Source organism: Vigna umbellata, chromosome 3, assembly GCF_029865625.1.
Source record: "Vigna umbellata cultivar VRB3 chromosome 3, Vumbellata_1.0, whole genome shotgun sequence".
NCBI lineage: Eukaryota > Viridiplantae > Streptophyta > Magnoliopsida > Fabales > Fabaceae > Vigna > Vigna umbellata.
Window position 1 is genome coordinate 24,777,892 of NC_142167.1, and position 6,037 is coordinate 24,783,928.

At 35.0% G+C, this 6,037-nt stretch overlaps 1 pseudogene; it reads right to left on the bottom strand.

Annotated features, from left to right (window-relative positions):
- Positions 1–2,035: 2,035 nt before the first annotated feature.
- On the bottom strand, positions 2,036–5,691 carry LOC148202061 (putative receptor-like serine/threonine-protein kinase At4g34500; annotated as a pseudogene).
- Positions 5,692–6,037: the final 346 nt, after the last annotated feature.

The following is a 6,037-nucleotide window of genomic DNA, read 5'->3' on the forward strand; positions in this document are numbered from 1 at the left end:
TGGGAAATGAGAGGGATAAAATTAAAGGAGGGAATTATTGCCCCCACGTGTCATTTTCTTTAGTCCAATTCTTTTAGATAATTAGATAAGTAAAAGTGAATGAAAGCAAATTGGTTCTGCTTTCAAACACTTCCCATTTCTATCATTAACTAGTGAAATTTATTGAAAATTATAATATTGCAAAGATTCTAATTTCAATATAGAAAAATTAGAAGCTAACAATACATTTTAAGCATTATTAAAAAAATAATTTGTTTTCATTGTATCTATTATCAAATAATAACTTATGCTTTAATTTTTTTTATACATTTTTTTTCATTCTTAATTTTTCTTCTATAATTTCTATCATTAATAAATTACTAAAAAATAAGTTATATTTAAACTGCTAACTTTCATATTACTTTCTCCTTTTTATGTTTTGATTATTAATAAATTCAATTCTATGGTAAATCAATTTAAAGAAAAACAAATGAATGAAAAAGTAAAATAATTCTTTAGAGATACAAATTTTTATATGAGAGTGTACATAATTTATATTATTAATAAATATATATATTTTTCTTAAATAATATATTTCAACTCTAACATTTAATATCTAATAAAGTATTTTTTAGTTCTTAAATAACATTGTTAGTTTCTCAAATTTAAAATTTACATATCAATCTTTAAATATCAATTAAGTCAAAAATCTAAATTATATTATAAACCAAATTGATCCACATATTTCTAAAAATAATTATTTTTTCTGATGTGTCCTTAGACACATTTTAATGGTCAATAAAAGTTTTTTTTTCTAACGTGTTTTCAATATGTCTATTACTAAAGAATAGCTCATATTTATAGTATTATTTTTTTTCTATATATATTTTTTTAATTTTATGTTTTCATAATTTCTATTTTTGATCATTTAAAAAATTATTAAAAAATAACTTCTAACAAAACAAGTTTTAGCATTCGATGTAAAAATAAATTATTTCTGGAAGAAAACAAAATCATGCAAGTAAACATTTTTAACAGATAATGTTAATATCCATGAAATTAAAATAATATTTAAAAATATGAATATATGTTTTGATATTGTGTTCGGAAATTTCAAAGAACACTACAAACATAAAGAATGTTTGAACTTTCCTGACATGAATTATTATCCTAATAATAACTTTGAATGATTTTCTTGTTGAAAACAAGAGGCTAATGATGGCCTGATTTATTTACTTCAACTTGAGTTTTGAAGAAGTTTAAAGTTGTCAATGAAGTGTTGAATACAAATTGGGCCTGTGTTGTAATTCCTGAACCAGAGGCACAAATATAGGTAGCATCTGTCAATTCTCTCATCTAGGCAATGAAGCGTGTATGAGGAAAATGCGAACAAAACACAAGCTAACGAAAGTGTACCAACTCTTTGGTGGCGTTATGCTAATTATGCATATGATGTTCAGTACTGAAAGAAGATCAATACCTGCCCCGACAACTCATGCATCATGCAGGGGTAATAATTGGTATGAATCAGAAACACCGTTTTTTTACTTGCAAGAGCAACTTGCGGTGAATCGTGCTTGCAGTACGTAGGACCGTCGTGGAAGTTAAGGAAAACATCTGATTCGTAGATTCGGTTTCATATCAAACATGGCAGCAGCAGAGTCATCATTGTCGATAGTGTCGGAAGTATCATAAATAATTGCAAGTTAACATTTTAATTTTACGGTGCTGTGAGAAAATTGGATTCAGGCTGAATGTTAAATGGGAAGCAACGTTAAAGACCAAACGAGTGGTTTTATGCCTAAAATCAGATTAAACAATGCTTCAAGGTTCTTGAAAACGTGCTCTAAGGTTCTTGAATGTGTCCACAAGCAGACAAACAAAATCGACAGATTGTGAAGTTCGTATTTACAATAATGCAATACAACAAAATGCATGGTTGAAACCCGAAGAAAATAACTAAACCGTATAAGATATGCACAGCGATTCATATAACTTGTTCATAACATCATGAAATCTGAATACAAATGAGTTGCTTGACCAACAATACAAAAAATCATCTCCATCTTGATTTTTCTACGGTTTCTGCATGCTTTGGTGGTGGATAAGGAACTTTAATGGAAACATCAGCGTGAGAAGGCAAAGGATCTTTCTCTCTAACTGTGCGTAGCTCCTATTCAACAAGTTAAAGTTAGTGTATAAGGATGAAAACTGAGAAAGAGTGGCTGAGTGTGGTGCTTACAGAACGAAAGGGGAAATCATCTGTCTCAAGCATATGAACAATTTGACCCATCTTTGGTCGTTTAACGACATCCAAGTCTATACACCGCAGACAAATCAGTAAAACTCGTTTCAAAGATCTTGGAGAGGGTGGAATCTCAACCAACGGATCAACTAGCTCCTCACTGCGACGGCTTGCTACCATTGCCTTGAACCAATCTACTAGATTCATCTGAAGCACATTTACAAAAACTATGTTAAGTCTTGACAGTCACTTCTAAGATAGAAAAATGAAATAACTATGGATTAAAATGAACTTATGCATGGACTAACTTGTAAAAATGATTTCTTGTTAGCTTAAAATATGATTTTAATTCATGTTCAAGTTAATTTTTGCTTATGGAGAAGTTTCCTCCAAACATGTCCGTAATATATTGATGAAAACATGAACAAAACCCAGAAGCACCTCTCCAGGTGGTCTTGAATAATCAATGGGGCTTCTTCCTGTGATTATCTCCATGAGTAGAACTCCAAAGCTATACACATCACTGCGCTCATTAAGCATACCTGAGCTTGCATACTCAGGTGCAACATATCTGCAGAAATTAGTAGTAACAAATCATAAGATGATTACCATTTATGGAAGTTGAAAAACAACTCAGATTGTCCAGTAAGAAAAAATCACCCGAATGTTCCCATTACACGCGTCGTCACATGGGTTTCTCAGATCCTAAGAGTTTGGCAAGTCCAAAATCTGATACTTTGGCATTCCAGTTTTTATCCAACAGAATGTTTACTGGATTTATATCCCGGTGCACAACTTTGGGTTCTAAGCCTTCATGCAAATAGGCTAGCCTGTTTCAAATGCAGAAACTTTAACTGTTGTGATGGAATGTTAAGATAGCATAATCAAGGATAAAACTAAAGAGCATGATAGCATTAGTCAGAAAGAGTTTCAGCACATAAACACCCCTTTTGCTGTCCCAATAGCAATTCTCATTCGAATCTCCCATGTCAAGGGGCTAACTGGTCCTACATCACCATGCAGCCACTGTCTAAGTTTCCGTTGTCAACATACTCAAAACAAGCATCCTGAATGATAGTAAAATTGTTACTGAAGAAAATTCATAGGAATTCTGAACTTCTATGGTCTGAATGACATTGAATCAAAAAATACCCATGTCGAGCAATCCTTCGAGCACCTTCAGCGCAATATCCCACCAACGAACCAAATTCTTATGCCTTACTTTCCAATAGCTTCAACCTCTACCTTAAACTCCTTCTCTGCTTGACCCCTAATTAGGATACAACACACACGAATTGTTTCAGTAAACTTAAGATTTTTATATGCACAACATTAAGATTGTGCAAGTATAAAACATCGAGTGTACTTGAATCTTTACAAAATTAAAGTTGAAATCATGAAACAACCACTTCTCACATTGTTGTTTCTTACTTTTATGATGGAATTTCAAGAATTTTGGTAAAGACAACTTCAATTTTTAGGTGACAGTGATTAACTTTAACATTTTTACCATAAATATAAGTTACCGATATTAATTGATAGTTATCTTTGAATTTGCGTTTAGAAATCCCAAAACACATAGAAGGTAATTATTCTTCCTATATCAATAAACTTGCAAAATTACTATAATAAACTAAAGTTTGGGGGGATTAAGCTAGTATTTCAAAAAAAGTAAAACAGAAATTATATACAGACAACATGATAATAAAGAAAAAAGTAAAAGTAAAGAGAAAAGTAACATACTAACATTATTACCCAACCAAAAATAACACTAGAAATAAAAACCAAGTAGAAGAGAGGCAAGTGACTATTATTATAGGTTAAGAACGCTTAAATTATGAGTAATCATGGTAGTAGTAGTGGTAATATTTTAACTCTCTCAAACAACGCGAAAAATAAAAAAGTAAACAATTGTTTCTCAAAAGCAAAACAATCAGCCACCAAACTCGCTTCACTTTTCTGAAGACAATTCAAAGCAAACAGACTGCATATTTCCCAGGCTAAGACAGTGTTTGGACGTTTGGAATGGGAATTGAGGAAGGTCAAAAGTATACTCATTTTCAAAGTAACAGATTCTTCTTTTTCGTTTCGTCTTGAACTTGGAGAATGTGTATTGGAATTCCAAAATCACGTCAGTGATATCTATCCAAACATGCAGTCATGCACTATACGTATCCGCTAGGATTAAGTTTGGGTTACAAAAGAAAAGTGGAAACCATTTCATAGACACAGAATAGGTAGAAAGTTAGAGAGAAAGAGTTTTTTAGGTTCAGTTGAAAGAAACAGAGGACTGTAAAAAATTGAGTAAGGAAAGACTAAAATAGAGTAACATGCAGCAGAATAAGCATAAAAAAGGACACAGAGAAGTAAAATTAAGGTATAAAAAATAAAGTTCGGAGTTTAGACATGTGGGTGTGTGACATACTTGTTGTTTAGAAGATTCTTGACAGCAACGACGGAAGCATCGTGCAGAATTCCTCTGTACACAACACCGTACCCACCTTCCCCAATAACATTCCCTTCTGCGAAACCGCGCGTGGCGAGTTCCACTTCCTTCATGCTGTACCACCGACCCCACCCTATGTTCGGATCCTCCACCGACAACTCGCTGCGGTGGGCCCCACCACCGGAAACTTCGCTCTTCGTCACTGCTGTCACCGCTTCAATCTCGACCTTCATGCCCGCCTCCTTCTTCGGATCACCCTCCACGTCACCAATCTCGCTCGTCGTCGCAGGGGTGAGATCCGAGGTCTTAACCACCATGATCTCCTTCGACACCAGAGGGATGCTCCCGGAGCTGAGTTTCGCCGCCAACTTCCGCCGCTTCCAGCTCCGGCCGCCCCGCAAGCACAGGAAGAAGACGAGAACCAGAATCACCACCGCGAAGACGACCAAAACAGCCACCAAGACGAGAAGCTTCAAGCTGACACCCGTGGTTGTGGCGGCCTCAGTCATCGGTGTTACTTACTTACTTTTCCTTAACGTGGGAGGAGAAGGTTAAAGGTTGTTATTTGTTACGAGAGCTGGGTGGGTAAAGCTCTACGATGACATGGTTGAAAATGGGAAGAAAAAGCTATAATAAGCATTGAAAAGGGTAAGGGAATAGGGAGTGGTGTTGGCGTTGAGAAGAGTGGAAGTGGGGTTTCAACGGATACAAATGGGAAAAACAGACAGAAACGAAAGTAAGAAACGAAAGAGGTGTTGGGTTGTTGTTTTCTGGGAAGAGAGTGGGGTCATGATTACGAGAATGCCATTTGCTCTGTGCTGGATCCTCTTCCTAAGTTACTCTCACTCTCACTCTCACCACAAACCACAAACGAATGAAATCCAAAAAAGCGTTGAAAATACCCTCTCGAGTAAACACTGTTCGACGGTGGGGTCTGTTGGGTAATTAGGAGGCTTCATTATTGCATCATTTTTCTACTATGCTCCATTCCATCTTCTTATCACAAACGCCATTTAATATGATATTTTAATCTATTCCTTGTTTTAATACGTGGGACTTTGAATTGTAGCTTAACGAAGGACTCTCTTGGAGCATAATCACTTCCATTATATATGTCAAAACGAGTGGATGGTGATTCCACGTGAACGTGATTATCAAACGTAACCTAACCACCACCAAACCATTTGCTGATGAATGCAATATTCTCTTGCTTCACAATTAATTTCACCAGCATTTATGCTTCTCCACTACCCCTGCTTTTGGATTTTCCCCGTTTCTTAACTAAAGCTGTAAGATTTTAGTTTCGGAATATGACGTTTGTCAGAATCACTGCAACTGCCAACGTTTTATCAGTTTTTATTAACTTG